Genomic DNA, 20013 nt, shown 5'->3' on the forward strand with positions numbered 1-20013 from the left:
CCATCTACTGTCAGCTTCAAATAGTTTCTCCTGCATTAAGCTGCAGCTGTTGCTGTATTCCAACACCCCTGCACAACTGACAAATGGCAGAGAACACTGTACTACATACAGTGTACAGTATCTTAGTGAGCCCATGTCTATGTAAAACTGGGTAGATTATTTAACAAACTACCCAGTCTATTATTATAGATACATCAGTTGGCTAAGATGACTTCTAGGTATAGAGGCCGCCAGCCAGTATCCTCCTTCTCCAGGGACCCGTCTTCTTGATGTTACTGCATCTTGCCGCTTCCTGCCTAAGTGTGTGTTCCTGGCTCAAATATCTAAGAAAGTTCTAGTCCAAGGCAGAGCTAATTAGCAGGAAAATGACTGGGTCTCAAGGAAATGAACAGTCGGAGGAACCATCTAGGCAGCAGGCTACTATTCGAACATGTGTGTTGGTGCAATTTACGACCAAGGAGAGGGTCAGATAATACTTGCATGTAGCTGTACAGTGGGCCCCTAGTATGACTTTTACTGGTGGGCCCTAAGCACCCCAGTCCGATACTGGCAGCAGCTACTATAAACAAAAGGGAGAAAAAGATTGAGCACTATGTATTTTAATGCCTGATCTTTTTGCATTTTAGAGAGACCGGCTGCCTCTAGAGGTGTCTAGCAGTGACTTTTTCCACTTTACACATTGAAAACACATACACAGTTGGCTGAACTGACCATGTATGTGTCAGTCAAGAGAGGTAGCTGTCAGCAGAACAAGCAGTCATCCACCAGCTATTGAAGCTGTATTAGCACCTTAAAAATTCCCTTCAGATGTATCAGAATTGACACAGATTTGCCACAGTCTGCAACTAAATATGCTTTAAATGGAGGTCGACCGAGTGTTTGAGAAGGATTACTTGGGCCTCTGCACTAGATGCGCTGGTTCATAGGGAGGAGATGAGTGCCTCTGACCGTAACAAGATTCCGGCGTTTCTTAAGGGTTGGGAGCCATAGTCCAGGTTTAGAGCCTCTTCCTCGTTCTCGGTTTGGGTGGCTTCTGGGGTTCTACCTGATTCCCCTCTGTGAGATTGTCTAGCTATTCACGTGCTATGTCCTGTGATTTCCTCCCCATCCCCCCCTCCTCTTGTGTGTCGTCTTGTCTCTCCCCTTCTCTGTTACTGTTAGTCTAGAATTATTTGCCTATATAGCCTATGTTAGAGGCCTTATTGGACCCTCTTGGGTTTTAATTCCTCTGACTATATGACAGTTTGTTGTTTTGCAGTACAGTCGTATGCTTATACCATGCCCTTGATGTAGCTATGTACTATCTTACACTATATTGCTGTTTGCGATTTCATGAAGCACTGTAACTGTATGAGTGGTTTCTATACTGCAATTTGTGATGTTTCTTTTATGTCTATAAAAGTTAATAAAATCTTATTGAATCATAAATATGCTTTAAATTCAAGGACAATCCGCATCGTATGCATCTAAATAGGGTGTTTAAAATTTTCTCAATTTGAATTTCTCTGCTTCTGAGACAGATTGTGATGAATCATAAAATAGTTAACATTCAGTATAATTCTACTTTATTTTGGCATCATTTTGTAAATCTCATTTTATTTTTTTAAGATGTTAGAAGGCTTAGAATTGTGGAATTGACTTTTTAAATGTTAAAGAAAATTTGCAAAACCAACCTTTTTAAGGACAAGTTCAGTTCTGAAGTCATTATGAGGAGCTTATATAATAAAGACCACATTTTAGAAACTAAACCGCTCAAATTATTTTTGAAACTGTTAACCCTTTAGATGTTCCACAGAAATTAAGGCAAAATGGATGTAAAGTTTAAAAATTTCATTTTTGTGCAGATTTTCCACCTTAATCCATTTTTACTGTAACACAGCAAGAGTTAACAGCAAAACAAACCTCAATATGTATTACCTAGATTCTGTTGTTTACAGAAACACCCCATATGTGGTAATAAACTGCTGTATGGGCACATGGCGGGGCTCAGAAGGAAGGGAGTGCAATATTGTTTTTAGAGGGCAGATTTTCCTGGAATGGTTTTCAGGCACCATTTCACATTTGAAGACTGCTGTTTGGGGGCATGGCCACAATCAGAAGGGAACGAGCAGCATCTGGATTTTCCAACATGGAATTTGCTGAAATTGTTTTTAGGGGCCATAACATTTTTCTTTTTTTTGTTGACTGAGCTGTTTGAGGGCTTGTTTGTTGTGGGACAAGCAGTAGGTTTTTTTTATACCATTTTGGGGTTACATATGACTTTTTTATTGCTTTTTATACCATTTGTAGGAGGTGAGGTGAGCAAAAATTGCAATTCTGTCAGTGGTTTTTATTTTTATGGGGTTCTCCATGCAGTATATATGATATGGTAACTTTATTCTGTGAGTTGAGATGGTTATAGTGATACCAAATTTTTATAGTTTTTTTTCATGTTTTACTACTTTTGCAGCATAAAATCCAGTTTTACTAAAAATAACTTATATTTTGCACTGGCATACACAGTACCAACATCCATAACATTTACATTTTTCCTCCAACATAGCTGTCTGAGGAAACATATGACCTTTTGATCACATGTGGAAAAGTAATGTGATCCTTTTATACATCAGGTTGTTACGGACATGCAATACCAATTATATGTATTTTTTTTTTAAATCTTTTAACCAATTGTATATCAGCAGATATGGGAAAAAGCACATTTTTTTATTGAAATTTTTATTTTACATTTAGCTACTGCAGTGCATAGTAATGTCAGTATTACACTGACATTATGCCTGATTAGACCCTGACCCTCGCATGGCATGTCAGGCTTAGATATAAGGCAAGCCTGGAGGCCTTTTTAAGGTGTCAGACTGCCATGGCAACCATCTTGTCTCTGCAAATGCATTGTGGAGGCTCAATGGGGGAGAGAAGGAGCTCCGTACCTCTGTTAACACCATGAATGCCACAGTGGATATCTACCACAGCATTTAAGGGGTTAAACGCCTGGGATCGGTGCCAGGACCATTTTTGGAAATTACAACAGAGTGTCAGCTGTATGTTACAGCTGATATTTGCTGCTGATCGCTGCAGTTCAGTTACTGGGCTGCCATCAAGATAGAAGGCACTGAGGGGGCACAAATTGCAGCATTGAGGGGGCAAGGTACAAGCTGGAAGAGGCACAATAGTGGAGATCAGAGCCTGAAATCAGCATTTACGCTCTGATTGGTTAGTCTGTACAGTGTAACCAATCAGAGCGTTTTCTGGCTGGCATAGTGTCACAACACCGGTTAACAGTTCAGGCGTTACTGTACGCCCGATTGCATTAAGTTACATGGATGTACAGTTACCTCCAAATGCAAGGAAGGGTTAAATATATCTATCTCCTCTCTATCTTAAATGATTTTGATCTTATAAAAAATTGATCTATAGTGGTAAGGGTGCTGTGTAATCTTAAAAAAGCAGTAATCACCACATGGATCCCAAAGTCACCACATGGATCCCAAAGCTGTTGTAAATTTCATTCTGGCAGAGGATGCAACTAAAATATGATATGGTGTGCGCTTTATGCACTCATAAATAATGCTCATCCTCCTGCAGTGCAGGGAAAATCATAGATGGGCATAAAATGCCCGCACAGCTGGCGCTGCATCGGCCTATTGTGCGGATCAAAAAAATCCAGCAACGGGACGGGGGGCAGCCAATAGTAGGCCACGATGGGAACGAGCCTCCCTAGCGTCACCCGCAATAGGAAGGTGCACAATATGAAAAAATCAGGAATTGATTTCCTTCTTATGATTAAGAATTAGTAGGGCAGATTTACTATTACAAATGAACCAGAATTCTGTTTCAGATTAATTCTGAATTCTGGAGCCCATGCCTCACGCCACATTTATTAAGGGCTTTAACACTTTCAGTCACACTTGTTAAGGGATGAAGTGGGATTTATGATGTGACACTGTGCACAAAAATTTCACCAGAATTTTGTGCACAATTCAGACACAGAGTAAGCAAACTAATAGGTGGTATACATTTACAATAGACAGTATAAAAATGCACCAGATTTACCATTCTGGATTAGCCACTGTGATAAATCTGGCATGTTTTTAGATTGTCTTCTCTAAATTTGTACTGTCTAAATCTTAGACAGGATAAATAAATCTGCCCTATTAAGCTTTTTTATTCCCTGCTCAGGAGAGAATGAAGCTGTAGTTTGGAATCTAAAGGCCAATTCAACACCATGAACTTTTTGTTATGATCCTCAAACCATTCCCGGACAATATTTCTAGTATAGTGGGGTGCATTATCCTGCTGAAAGAGGCCACTGCCATTAGGGATACAACTGGCATGAACTTGGCCTGCATCAATATTTAGTGAGTCTTCTGGTATTTATCCCCCTAAGACATGTTGCATGTAGATTTTTAGTACCCCTATGTATAACTTTATATTTATCCACAGTGAACCTCATTTGCCAAATGGATGTCCAAACAGCCTATAATTTAGGAACTAGGCTGAACTATACTACATAGCTTGTATATCATCTGAAAAAATAGAAACAGTGCAATTAATCCAATCCTCTATATCATTAATAAATAAGTTAAATAATAGGCTACCCACCACTGAATCTTGGGGTACTGTAAAGAGCCAGAGGTGAGGAAGTATACAGGTACTGTCTGGAACTACCTTCAGCAAACTCAAAATCTGCTACCTATTTTCCTTCACCACTCCGCTTACTAGATCTAAGACTACTCCTAGGTGTTCACCAGTTCCTGCAGTGTGTTGAACTTGGCTGCTTTGGAGCCAGGTTATGTCTGTTGAGTAAGGCGGCAGAAAACAGGTGCAAGCTCAGATTACAAGGAGTAACAGTAGAGAGGTACATGACAGAGTCTAAGCCAGGAAAGTCCAGTTAGTAGACAATGGATTAATCCAAAGACAAGCCAAAGTTCCACCAGGAAAGACAATTGGATCCAAATAAGTAACCAAGGGGTTAATTGAGAGTCAAGCCAAAGTCAGTTCAGCAGGAAGTTCCAACAGAAATGCAGAACAGTTTTCAGTACACAGAACTAACACGAGTCAGGAACAAAATCCAAAGTAAAGACAAACAGTAATGCCTAGCTCTGGGATTGGACACTGGGCCAAAAATCTGCTTGACTTGCTATCCGAGTGTCATGAACCAGCGGGTGTGAACCCACTGTGCCACGTGTCCTACCTCCTCTAAGGGCGTTATCTAAGTGAACCCCTCGATCTTCACAGTACCCTTGATGGTGTTGATAGACTTTCCCGAGGGGAACACCAGATCGCTACCTCTTGAGGATGATAGGCACATGAGGCAGCTGGTCCAGGTGGACCAGGAGGTACCTGAGAAAGGTACCAGGGGTACAGGCATTGTCAGAAGGCAGTCATTACCAGGAGCAACAGTGCAGGACCAAAGGATGAGGCAGAGGCAAAGTCAGACAGGCAAAAGGTCAGGGCAGGCGGCACAGGTACAGGTCAGGCAATCCGGATCGGCAACAGGAGAGTCAAGGCAAGCAGGCAGGGATCAAACAGGTAGCAGAGTCCAGGAATACAGGTACGAGTCAGGAACACTGGAACACAAACCTTAGCAGAAACCTTAGCAGGACACAAGGACCTTGACACTGAGGCAACTGGGAAGGGAATTGAGCCACGTATATATGTGCAGGAGGGCTAGGATTGGTTGGCAAGGTCACATGATCCAACCCATAAAACACAGGAAGTGTCGTGTGCCGACCCTTAAAGGGAGTCTGTCACCTCCATATGGCCATATACAGTGCTTACATGGCTCTGTAGCACACCTATACAGGATTGTAACGGTACCTTTGTTCTTTTCTTCAGACTTGCACCAGCAGGAAAAACGAAGTTTAATTCATATGCAAATGAGCACTCGCAAGTGCCTAGGGGCAGCGTTCAGTGTGTAGGTGCCCAGGCTGCTCTGCCTTCTTTTCACTTTACTCCTCCCCAGCCTCTTCCTTTGCCCGCCCTCCAAGTCCGGACCTATCGATGAGGCAAGAGACTTGGAGTGCAGGCAAAGGCAGAGACTGGGGAGGAGTAAAGTTAAAAGAAGGCAGAGCAGCTGTCACGGAACCATGAACCAGACGTACAACAAGAGATAAATGAAAATAGGAAGGCTTTATTGAAAATAAAGCTGTAAAGCAAAAGTCCAAACGGATGGTGAAACCGAGCAGAGTCTTTGCGAAGCCAAAGGTCAGGAACCAGAAGGGTAGTCAGACGAAGCCAGGATCAGGAACCAGCAGGGTAGTCAGACGAAGCCAGGATCAGGAACCAGCAGGGTAGTCAGACGAAGCCAGGATCAGGAACCAGCAGGGTAGTCAGACGAAGCCAGGATCAGGAACCAGAAGCAGCAGCAGTCTTAGAAGCATGTGAACACAAGAGGACCAAGCAAGGAACTGAAGCCACAGACCTCCTATATATATGAGCTAGGCATCCAGCTCCTCCCAGGGGAAGGAGGAGCCGCAGGGTGGAAGGCTACAAGAAACCCAGGACCCAAGATGGCCGCCAGCACATGTCAAACGAAGGAGAGCAGCAAGCAGGTAAGACCATGACAGTACCTCCCCCTCAAGGGCCCCTCCTCCGCGGAGCACAAAACGGTTTCTGAGGGAAGCGTGCGTGGAAGGCTCGGAGCAAGGCAGGAGCATGGACATCTGCGGAGGGAACCCAGGAACGCTCCTCTGGACCATAACCACGCCAATGGACCAAAAACTGCAACCGACCGCGGACCAGGCGTGAGTCCAGGATATTGCTCACCTCATATTCCTCACGATTGCCCACTTGGACCGGACGAGGCCGAGGAACCGAGGAAGTGAAACGATTACACACCAGTGGCTTCAACAGGGAGACATGAAACACGTTGGAGATCCGCATGCCAGGAGGAAGCGCAAGGGCATAGGCTACCGGGTTTACCCTGCGAAGCACTCGGAAGGGACCAACAAAGCGAGGCGCCAGCTTGGGAGTGGGCACTCGAAGGTTGAGGTTGCGGGTGGACAACCATACACGGTCTCCGACCTGGTAGGAAGGAGCAGGCGCTCGTCTGCGATCAGCCTGGAATCTCTGGCGCTGCGCAGAGACCTCAAGGGACTTCTGGATCTGTACCCAAGAAGCACGTAGGACGGAAAGGTGATCCTCCACAGCCGGAATATCCTGGGGAGAGAATACCTCCGGTAACACGGCAGGTTGGAACCCATAATTGGCCATGAAGGGAGACGTCCCAGAGGAAGAGTTCACCGCCGTGTTCCTGGCAAACTCAGCCCAAGGCAGGAGGTCAACCCAATTGTCTTGGTGATCGGAGACATAGCAACGAAGGAATTGCTCCAAGGCCTGATTGGATCGTTCTGCGGCCCCATTGGACTGAGGGTGGTAGGCCGAGGAGAAGGAGAGATGAATCCCCAACTGGGAGCAAAAGGCGCGCCAGAACCTGGACACAAACTGACTCCCCCGATCCGACACAATCTCCTTAGGCAAACCGTGCAACCGGAAGACCTCCCTGGCAAAAATCGTGGCCAACTCTTGTGCAGAGGGTAACTTCTTGAGAGGAACACAGTGGCACATTTTGGAAAACCGATCCACAATCATGAGAATGACCGTATGGCCTCGGGATGCAGGGAGGTCCACAATGAAATCCATCCCCAGGTGTGACCATGGGCGCTCCCCGGTGGCTATGGGTTGCAGAAGGCCCAACGGAAGGTGCCGAGGGGACTTACTCTGGGCACAAACGGAGCATGCCGCTACATATGCGGCGATGTCGGAACGTAGGGAAGGCCACCAGAACAGACGTGAAACAGCCCAGGACAGCTGATTCTTTCCAGGATGCCCCGCGGTCTTGGAGTTATGGTAGGTTCGCAACAACCGAGTGCGCAACTCCTCAGGCACAAAACATCTGCCGTTGGGTCTCCCAGAGGGAGCACCAGATTGAGCCGCCAAAATCTGCTCACCCAGGGGAGAGGTCAGGCTGGTGCGAATGGCGGCCAGGATCTGATTCGGAGGTATGACCGAAGTCGGAATCGACTCCTCCCTGGACAGCTCGGAGTACTGCCGTGATAAGGCATCCGCCCTGATGTTCTTGGAACCGGGTAGGTAGGAGACCACGTAATTAAAACGTGACAAGAACAGAGCCCATCTGGCCTGACGTGGTGTCAATCTCTTGGCCTCAGAAAGGTAGGTCAGATTCTTGTGGTCCGTCAGGATGAGAACCGGAACCACCGAACCCTCGAGCAAGTGCCTCCATTCTTTAAGGGCCTGCACGATGGCCAATAACTCCCTGTCACCAATCTGATAGTTGCACTCCGCGGAAGACAGTTTCCGGGAGTAAAACCCACAAGGAAGCAGAGGACCCTCTGGTGTTCTACGCTGAGACAGAAGGGCGCCTACTCCCGTCTCAGACGCGTCCACCACGAGGACAAAGGGCAACCCAGGGTTGGGATGCGACAGAATCGGAGCCGACACAAAGGCGGACTTTAGGGCCTCAAAAGCTCGGATGGCCTCGAGCGGCCAGACCTGGGAATTACTGCCCTTCCTGGTCAGATCCGTGAGAGGCTTGGCCAGCATGGAAAAGTCCCTGATGAACTTCCGATAATAATTGGCGAAGCCCAAAAAGCGCTGCAGGGAACGAAGACCACTGGGCTGGGGCCACTGTAAGACAGCCGAAACCTTCTCAGGATCCATGGAGAACCCCTCAGCGGAAATGATGTAACCTAAGAAGGTTACCTGGGATCGGTGAAATTCGCATTTCTCAAGCTTACCGAACAGCTTGTTCTCTCGTAACCGTTGCAACACTCGTCTGACATCCAGAATGTGGGCCTCCATGGATTCAGAATATACCAAGATGTCATCCAAATAGACTACCACACACTGCTGCAACAGGTCACGGAAAACATCGTTGATGAATTCCTGAAAGACTGCGGGCGCATTGCACAACCCAAAGGGCATAACCAAGGATTCGTAATGACCGGTCCTGGTGTTAAACGCGGTCTTCCACTCATCGCCCGCCTTGATCCTTACCAGGTTATATGCCGCCCTCAGGTCGAGTTTGGTAAAGACCGTGGCCCCTTTAAGGCGATCGAACAGCTCGGAAATCAAGGGTATCGGGTAAGCGTTCTTGATCGTGATGCGATTGAGACCCCTGTAATCGATGCAAGGCCTCAACTCACCGCCCTTCTTTTTCACAAAGAAAAATCCAGCCCCTGCCGGGGACGAAGATTTGCGAATGTGTCCGCGTGAAAGCGCCTCCCTCACGTACTCCTCCATGGCCTCATTCTCCGCTACCGACAGTGGATAGACTTTGCCACGAGGAGGAACGGCACCAGATTGTAACTCTATGGCACAATCGTATGGGCGGTGCGGAGGTAGGGCAACCGCGCGCACCTTATCGAATACATCCCGGTACTCCTCGTATTCAGGAGGCAACAGAGAGTCCGAGGAAGTACACAGCAACTTGACAGACCCATGGATGCAACTAGCCCCACACTGCGGTGACCACGAGAGGATCTCGACCGATCTCCAATCGAAAGTCGGATTATGCTTCTGGAGCCAGGGGTACCCCAAGACCACCGAGTAGTGTGGAGACGAAATAACCTGGAGGCAGACCGACTCTCTGTGAACGGCACCAATGGCTATCCCCACTGGAAGGGTCTCATGAGTCACGTGTGGCGGCAGAAGGGGTCTGCCGTCTATCGCCTCAAGAGCCAGTGGGGAACCTCGAGCCTGCAGAGGAATGGAATTGGCGGCAGCGAACACACTATCAATGAACAAACCACCAGCACCAGAGTCCACCAACGCCTGGGTCGTCACCGAGCCCCCGACCCAGGAGAGGACAACAGTGATCAGTGGTTTGTCAACACGGGAAACCGGGGACGAGGAGACTCCACCCAAGATCTGCCCCCGACAGGATCTCAGGGTACGAGCGTTTCCCGGACGGTTCGGACATGCCAACCGAAAATGCCCACCGAGACCACAGTACATGCATCGGCCCTCGCGTCTCCGGAGTGCCCTCTCCCCCTCGGACAGGCGAGCAAACCCCAGCTGCATGGGTTCACCCCCAGACAAGTCATCCCCAGGAGGCGTGGGAGGAGAGGGAGGCACGGGTGGGACAGCAAACGTAGGCACCAATCTGTTAGAAGACCTCCGCAGGTTCTCCTTAAAGGAAGGTCTCTCCCTGAGTCTGGTGTCAATCAAAATCAGGAAAGAAATAAGAGACTCGAGCTCAACTGGTAGGTCCTTAGCTGCAACCTCATCCTTCAAGGCATCCGAGAGACCATGAGAGAAAGCAGCGACCAGAGCCTCATTATTCCAGCCCACCTCTGCTGCCAGGGTACGAAACTCAATGGCGTATTCAGCTACGGATCGTGAACCCTGTCTGATGGACATAAGGAGCTTCGCAGCAGAGGCAGCACGAGCCGGCACATCGAATACCTTCCGAAGAGAAGCAACAAAACCGGAAAACTCGGCAACCACCGGATTGTTGTTCTCCCATAAAGGGCTGGCCCAGGCCAAGGCCTTGTCCGAGAGCAGCGAGATCAAGAAGCCCACCTTTGATCTCTCAGTAGGAAAGGCATGTGGCAGCAACTCGAAATAAATGCCCACCTGGTTAAGGAAACCTCGGCACTGAGTTGGCTCTCCCCCAAAGCGCTGTGGAAGAGGGGCAGAACCGGTCATACCCCGAAACACCGCAGGCGCAACAACAGGTGTCGGGGTAGACTCTGGCGCAACAACCGGAGCGGCAGTAGGAGCGAGCCCAGGAGCGACAACCGACCCATCGGCAACGGGAGCGAAATGAGCCGTGCGTTCAAGCAGGGTTTGCAACGCCACAGCGAACCGACCCAACAGGTGATCCTGCTGATCAAGTCTGGCAACCAGCGTGGGTAGCGAGGATGGCCCTGTACCGTCAGAATTCATGGCTTGGTCCTAATGTCACGGAACCATGAACCAGACGTACAACAAGAGATAAATGAAAATAGGAAGGCTTTATTGAAAATAAAGCTGTAAAGCAAAAGTCCAAACGGATGGTGAAACCGAGCAGAGTCTTTGCGAAGCCAAAGGTCAGGAACCAGAAGGGTAGTCAGACGAAGCCAGGATCAGGAACCAGCAGGGTAGTCAGACGAAGCCAGGATCAGGAACCAGCAGGGTAGTCAGACGAAGCCAGGATCAGGAACCAGCAGGGTAGTCAGACGAAGCCAGGATCAGGAACCAGAAGCAGCAGCAGTCTTAGAAGCATGTGAACACAAGAGGACCAAGCAAGGAACTGAAGCCACAGACCTCCTATATATATGAGCTAGGCATCCAGCTCCTCCCAGGGGAAGGAGGAGCCGCAGGGTGGAAGGCTACAAGAAACCCAGGACCCAAGATGGCCGCCAGCACATGTCAAACGAAGGAGAGCAGCAAGCAGGTAAGACCATGACAGCAGCCTGGGCACCTACACACTGAATGCCGCCCCTGGGCACTTGTGAGTGCTCATTTGCATATGAATTAAACTTCACTTTTCCTGCTGGTGCAAGTCTAAAGAAAAGAACAAAGGTACTGTTACAATCCTGTATAGGTATGCTACAGAGCCATGTAAGCACTTTATATGGCCATATGGAGGTGACAGACTCCCTTTAAGGAAATACTGCAGGAAATAAGCAGCAAGCATTCTGTGGCCAGTGCTGAAAGGAAACACTGGCAGCAGATCACCGCTGAACACGTCGCCCAGGACCCCGGCAGTAAGCAGAGGAACAGTGATGCACAGCAGCCGCTGTTACACCGAGCTCACAGGTTGACCAGCTGGTTCTTGGCTGGTCAGAACAGCAACCCTCCTAATGCACTGGATCATGGCTAGGTATGTTCCTGAAAGGTACATCACTTAGGGACCAGTCAGAATAGGAACCATACTCTCTGGATATAGTAATCTAGCCAGTTTTCAATCCAATTACAAAGTATACATAATTTTATAGACCTTTCTTTACCCATTAGATACATGTGATTGATATTCTCAAACGCCTTTGCAAAGCCTAAAAACACTATGGCCCACATTTATAAATGTTTTTTGAGCCTTTTTTTGCAACTTCTAACTCAAAAATAGTCGGAGTCTATTTAGATATGTGACATATTTATTAACCATTTGCAGCATGCACACTAGTTTGTTAATGTGGACTAAAAAGTAAGTGTCGCTTGCTGCTTGACTAGGATTTAGACAAATATATGAAATGCAACTTTTTTAGAAAGTAAAAAAAGAAAGAAAATTTGAAAAAATATGTCTACAACACATATACCCTAACGTATAAACGTGTAAGTTATTTTCAGTTATGTGTATTGTGACTGATTCATCAAATGGAGCGAATAGCATCATAAATCTGTCACTATATAATTATCTGAAATTGAATTTACACAGGGTTTTCCTGGCTCCTGATATTGATAACTTATCCTCAGGACACGTCATTAATATCCGATCAGTGAGGGACCAACATTTGCACCCTTACCAATCAGCTGTTCCCTGCAGTCTCTGGTGCTGAAAATAGGACTTTGAATGGAACAGGAAGCACAGCTCCATTCAAAGTGTAGTGACTTTACCGGGCTTACTGTAGCTCAGCTCCCATTCACTTTATTCAGGAAACAGCTTATCAGTGGGAGTGTGGGGTGTTGGACCTTCACCTATCAGATATTAATGACCTATTGTGAGGATAAGGTATCATTATCAGGAGCCTGCAAAGGCCTTTAACTAAAATAAACTTTTGATAGATATGCACAGCCGCCCCTCTATTCCTGCTTCTACTTTCCTTTTCATAAAAACAAATCAGGTTAGTCTAACTTCTGTCATTCATAAAACCAAGCTTGCTAGTATTTATAATACTTTTTTTCGGCCACATATTTGTATATTTACCGTAGTCACTTAACAGGGCCAATTTTTGTATTTGCACTTTAGTTTTTTCCTTTCTGCATTCTAAGCTATTACATTTTTTAATTTTCTGTTCAAATAGCCACATCAAGGCTTTTTTTTTGCGGGATAAGTAGTATTTTTTAATGGCACCATCTAATTTACCATAAGTTGTATTGGAAAATGGGAGAAAATTATTTGTTAGGTAAGTTGAAAAGGAATACAATGGTTTTTATGGCATTCATTGTGTGTTAAAAAGAACATGACAGGACAACCAATGGCAGGACAGTACAATTATTGTGATACCAAATTTATATAGTTTTATTATGTTTCACTACTTAAAAAACTACTACTAAAAAACAAAGAACATTTAGATTTCTTTTTTTTTTACTGTGCATTGCCATATTCTGACAAAATATTTTTATATTTTAACAGTTTTGACATTTTTGGACGTGGCAATACCAATGATGTTTATTTATATGTAAAAATTTTACAGTAAATGTTAGTCCCCTTAGGGGACTTGAATATATGATCTTCTGATCACTTGTACCATAGACTGCAATAGAATACTATTGTAGTCTATGGGATTTTGACATGATTCCTGTTCGGCCCTGCAGGCGTCGAAGCCTTCACAACTCAGTAAAACTGAATATACATTTTGAGGAAACTTTACTATATTTTCTATAGCAAGCCTACAGCTATTCACAGTAAATCTCAAAGAAATAACAAACATAGACACATATTTATTACATTTATAAGAAAGACCAGGGCATTTTTATGTAACACATGTTATCTTCTTTCTCTGCACACCTTGCACTTCTCTTCCCTTTCCCATAGGGTCCAAAGGTAAATCAACCAGACTTTGGAATACTCACGTTAAGGTTAATGGTTCTTAGTATTTAAAGAACGTTGTGTAAGTGATTTTCAGAGAAAGTTTGCATTTGATGCAATATGCATCTAAATAATATATAATCTAGAAGCCTTTGGAAATAATACCTTTAAAGGAGTTTAGTACTTAAAACACATTGTGTAAATTATTTTAGAGAAATTTTGCATTTGATGCAATATACATCTAAATAATATACAATCTAAGGGCTCATTCACATGACTGTATGGCCGCAGGGGACCACAAACAGCGGGTTTGCAATCAGTGTCGGACTGAGGTGCCTAGGGCCCACCAGTGGGAGTCATTCTAGGGGCCCACCCTACAGCTGCCATAAACGGAAATATTACTTGTTCATTTTTTGGGCTTACATACATGAATCTTTGCAGTTTAGTACACAATGCAAAACAGAATGGTATTGTGCACTGCACGATATCAAAGTGTTTATCATTAAGCAACTCATTGTAGTTGATAATTTATCTGTTATTTACAGTCAGTAGTAGTTTGGATAACACCCACACATGGAAATTCCTTATCCTTCAAGAACCACCCTTTCCCTCATCCTAAACAATATCCAAAGTAAAGTAAATGTTTGTCGGCATCTTCAAATAGAAAAGTGTACTGGAGTGAATAGGCCACCAGTTACATGCCATCCCTATAGGGTCTTTCTCAAGTGTCTTGACCACTTGAGTAAGACCCTATAGGAGTCGATGCGTGGTGGCGAACGCCGTATTCACTCCAGTAAACTTTCACACTACAACAAGTCTCAGAAAAGTTAGGCAGCCAAGGGCTACCTTTGTTGTATCTTCAATCAAGATGGCCGCAGCGGTCTCTTCGTGTGCAAATGGATGAGGCAAGTATGTTTTTTTTGTTTGTTTTTAACTGCCATTTCAGGGAAAATCGATTCAGCTTTGCAGCAAATCAAAATTTTCCTGAATTTCAAATCGAAGTCCACTTCGGATACTTTGGTTCGTTCAGCACTAAAAGTGACCTAGCATTTTGCTAAGGGGTCTGCCACTAGTTTATGTTGCTCTTAGACACCATAAAACTGGTGATAGATGCCCTTTAAAAAAAAAAATGAAATACACCTATTTCATTTTCGATTTATTTGTCAAGTTTCTATCATTAAAACCAAAAGCTAGCTGTCAATACTAGATTACACCTACCCTGTATCATTGTATAACTGGCTATCAACTGATCCGGCGGTCTATGCAGTATTCTCAGGTCTGCGCAGGAAGAACACGTGCTCTGGTGAAGTCACTTTGCTGTTCACATTACACAGCATTCCCGTTAGTCCTAGATATAAGAATGCTTAATACTATCATTTCATTCATTGTAAAGAGGAAACTGTTCTGCATTACTTTATTTTACAACTGTTAAAGATGTGGCCTATAAAGGGATTCTCTGGGAAAAAAGATTTTTGGCAAGTGCCCGCAGCCTGCCTCGCTAAACAGATGATTCATGCTTACCTGCTCCCCACCACTTTGGTTCTCCACACTGCCGTCAGCATATCCATGTTCTGTTCTGCGCTGTGTTTACATCTGGCACAGTGTGGCCATAGTAGTATGCTCTGCTGCAGCCAATGACTGGCTTCAGCAGTGACATGGCCACAAGCAGCACGTCATTGCATGTCATTGGCAGAAGCAGAGCACTTGACTATGCCCATGCTGTGGTGCATATAAACATTGCGGGGAACGTAAAATGGACATTCAGGATCAGACACCGCGTGTGCGCAGTGAGGGGTAGGGAGATTTAACAGAACAAATGTCCATCAGATCTCCCTACCCCCACACTACGCAGGCGCGGTGATCGGATGGATGTTCGGTTGAAGAGATCTCCCTGCCCGCTGATACACACGTGCGGTGTATCCCGACGGGAGTAATTAGCCGCGCGTGCGCACTTGTCCATCATTTTTCCCTACCCTTGAACGGCTGCAGAAGTTTCCCTACCGTCGTTGTGCGCCTGTGCAGCGCGGCACACCTCCTTCCAAAGCTGGGAACGTCATGTCCGGTGCGGCCGCGGCACAACAGGAAGTGACGAGGGTAGGGAAATTTATCGGGTAGGGAAATTCGTTAGAACACCGGCAGGTGGAGAAGAACATTTGCATATGGATAATGTCAGCCAGTTTAATAGGGATAATTGTGGTGACAGAAACCTTTTAACCCCTTAAGGACTCGGCCATATTTCACCTTAAGGACCAGGCCATTTTTTGCAAATCTGACCAGTGTCACTTTAAGTGCTGATAACTTTAAAACGCTTTGACTTATCCAGGCCATTCTGAGATTGTTTTTTTGTCACATATTGTACTTCATGACACTGGTAAAATGGAGTAAAAAAATGTCATTTTCTATTTATAAAAAAAATACCAAATTTACCAAAAAATTCAATTTCTCTACTTCTATAATACATAGTAATACCTCCAAAAATAGTTATTACTTTACATTCCCCATATGTCTACTTCATGTTTGGATCATTTTGGGAATGATATTTTAGTTTTTGGGGACGTTACAATGTTTAGAAGTTTAGAAGCAAATCTTGAAATTTTTCAGAATTTTTCAAAAACCCAATTTTTAGGGACCACTTCAGGTCTGAAGTCACTTTGTGAGGCTTACATAATAGAAACCACCCGGCAATGATCGGAAATACATAGGACGTACCGGTACGCCCTGTGTCCTTAAGGACCGGTATGCCCTATGTCCTAAACAGGTTAAGGGTGGGTTCACACTTGCGTTCTGGCATTCTGCTATAGGTTCTGATTATAATGGAACGCACAGACGGAATGCAAAACGGAAACCTTTAAGAGGCATTCTGTTTTGATCCGTCATAGTAGAAGTCTATGGGCAATAATAACGGATCCTGGCGACAGTACTTTGTTTTCCGTCTTGCATAATGGAAACCAGACCAGACGGATCCGTTATACTTGCCCATAGACTTCTATTGTGACTTATCAAAATGGAATGCCTCTTAAAGGTTTCCGTTTTTCATTCTGTCGGGGTATTCAGTTATAAATGGAGCCTATAACGGAAAGCAAGAACGCAAGTGTAAACCCACCCTTATTTGCTTGTATACAGTAATTTTGATACTGGCAAGTGAAGGTTTGCATCTGACAAGGCATGCTGGGAGTTGTACTTTCCAAAGGGGGGGGGGAGGCAATAAAATGTGAATAATATTTTTAATTTAATAGTATTTTAACAGTTATTACTGGAATTTATGGTATTACCTATCTGGACTAGCCTGAGACAGAGAGCGTGACGTCCACTGCCTCAGCTCTATCTGTCTTGCTCACAGGCAGGAGGCAACTAACTGATGGGCACCCTCGGCACACTATAAACCCGCCACTGCGCTCTGCAGTTTCCAGGGCGCGGCGGGAAACCTTACTGGCTGCGTGCCTGCGCTGCGTAGGGATGCTCTGTACGGAGAGCGCAGCGCAGGCACGTCACGTATGAGGAGGCGGGGCCCACGAGTAGCGCTGCGGGGAGCGATCTGGAGAGGAAGCGCTGGGCACTGGCGGGCGGCGGCTATGGCAAATGAAGTGGCAAGGTGAATGATCATGGCCTGGATCAGTCATCTCGCCACGCCCACTTATATGACAAGTCTGAGGAATCGTGCTCATTGAAGTGGCAGGCAGCGGTGCTGGCCAGCTGGAAGCTGGAGAGCTGCCTGCCGCACTCACTAATCATTATGAATGAAAATGCCAGGGGCCCACCGAGGGTTTACCCGGTTCCCCGGTGGGTCAGTCCGAGCCTGTTTGCAATATACGGGCACCGGCCGTGTGAACTCCATGCTGTGGTGCAGACCCATTGACTTGAATGAAAAAAGATAGGACATGCCTTATCTTTTGCAGTGTGGAAGCACAGATCGAAAGCCCATGGAAACACTCATAAGCCCTTCCATGGGCTTTCTGGTCCATGCATCTACACCGCAAAAGATAGGACATGTCCTATCTTTTGCCATATCTTGTGGATTGCAGACCCATTCAAGTTAATCGGTCTGCACCGCAGCACAGAGTTCACACGGCTGGTGCCTGTGTATTGTGGACTGCTATTTGAAGTCCACAATATGGGCATGGCAGACAGGCTTGGACTGGCCTACAGGGGTACAGGTGAATCCCCTGGTGGGCCCCTTAGGAAGGTGGGCCCCTAGCCCCCCTCCTGCACAAGTGACACATTACACAGTAGACTTACTGCACTACATACATATATTCAATGTAATTAATGCAAAGGAGAGACAGCACTACTCAATGAATGTAACTAAAATAATTTCCAATGGTGGCGGTGCCAGCGCTTACTGTCTTCAATAGTATGGAAATTTATTCAGTAACTGTGCGACATTTCGACTTCAAAGAGTCTTTTTTTCAAGCAAGTGTATTACATCAGTGCAAGGCATATATATACAGTCAGGTCCATAAATATTGGGACATCGACATAATTCGAACATTTTGGGCTCTATACACCACCACAATGCATTTGAAAAGAAACAAACAAGATGTGCTTTAACTGCAGACTGTCGGCTTTAATTTGAGGGTATTTACATCCAAATCAGGTGAACGGTGTAGGAATTTCAACAGTAATGGGACAGAATAATAATCATAAATCAAACTTTCACTTTTTAATACTTGGTTGCAAATCCTTTGCAGTCAATTACAGCCTGAAGTCTGGAACGCATATACATCACCAGACGCTGGGTTTCATCCCTGGTAATGCTCTGCCAGGCCTCTACAGCAACTGTCTTCAGTTCCTGCTTGTTCTTGGGGCATTTCCCCTTCAGTTTTGTCTTCAGCAAGTGAAATGCATGCTCAATAGGATTAAGGTCAGGTGATTGACTTGGCCATTGCATAACATTCTACTTCCTTCCCTTAAAAAACTCTGTGGTTGCTTTTGCAGTATGCTTTGGGTCATTTTCCACTGTGAAGCGCCATCCAATGAGTTCTGAAGCATTTGGCTGAATATGAGCAGATAATATTGCCCTAAACACTTCAGAATTCATCCTGCTGCTTTTGTCAGCAGTCACATCATCAATAAATACAAGAGAACCAGTTCCATTGGCAGCCATACATGCCCACGCCATGACACTACCACCACCATGCTTCACTGATGAGGTGGTATGCTTAGGATTATGAGCAGTTCCTTTCCTTTTCCATACTCTTCTCTTCCAATCACTCTAGTACAAGTTGATCTTGGTCTCATCTGTCCATAGGATGTTGTTCCAGAACTGTGAAGGCTTTTTTAGATGTCGTTTGGCAAACTCTAATCTGGCCTTCCTGTTTTTGAGGCTCACCAATGGTTTACATCTTGTGGTGAACCCTCTGTATTCACTCTGGTGAAGTATTCTCTTGATTGTTGACTTTGACACACATACACCTACCTCCTGGAGAGTGTTCTTGATCTGGCCAACTGTTGTGAAAGGTTTTTTCTTCACCAGGGAAAGAATTCTTCGGTCATCCACCACAGTTGTTTTCTGTGGTCTTCCGGGTCTTTTGGTGTTGTTGAGCTCACCAGTGCGTTCCTTCTTTTTAAGAATGTTCCAAACAGTTATTTTGGCCACACCTAATGTTTTTGCTATCTCTCTGATGGGTTTGTTTTGTTTTTTCAGCCTAATGATGGCTTGCTTCACTGATAGTGACAGCTCTTTGGATCTCATCTTGAGAGTTGACAGCAACTGATTCCAAATGCAAAAAGCACACTTGAAATGAACTCTGGACCTTTTATCTGCTCATTGTAATGAGGGAATAACACACACCTGGCCATAGAGCCGCTGAGAAGCCAATTGTCCCATTACTTTTGGTCCCTTAAGTGGGAGGCACATATGCAAACTGTTTTAATTCCTACACCGTTCACCTTGGATGTAAATACCCTCAAATTAAAGCTGACAGTCTGCAGTTAAAGCACATCTTGTTTGTTTCTTTTCAAATCCATTGTGGTGTGTATAGAGCCAAAAATGTTAGAATTGTGTCAATGTCCCAATATTTATGGACCTGACTGTATATATATATATATACCTTAAGCCTAATAGCTAATAGAGGTGAGGGACCGCCCTAAGTGGTTCAGCCCCATCTATTCATGATATCACTTGTGTACACATATTTATCAACAAAACATAAATCCATATACAGAACAAATCACTAAAATACCCATGTGATATAGAACAAAAAATATTACATACCACACTCATGTTTTTTTGGGAAAGCAGGAGAAATGTCCACAATGCATGCGTACTATTGTCAGGGAGGAGCGGGTAATTGTCCCGCTTGGATGCCTAGTGCTGATTACAG

Source organism: Bufo bufo, chromosome 2, assembly GCF_905171765.1.
Source record: "Bufo bufo chromosome 2, aBufBuf1.1, whole genome shotgun sequence".
NCBI classification, from domain to species: domain Eukaryota; kingdom Metazoa; phylum Chordata; class Amphibia; order Anura; family Bufonidae; genus Bufo; species Bufo bufo.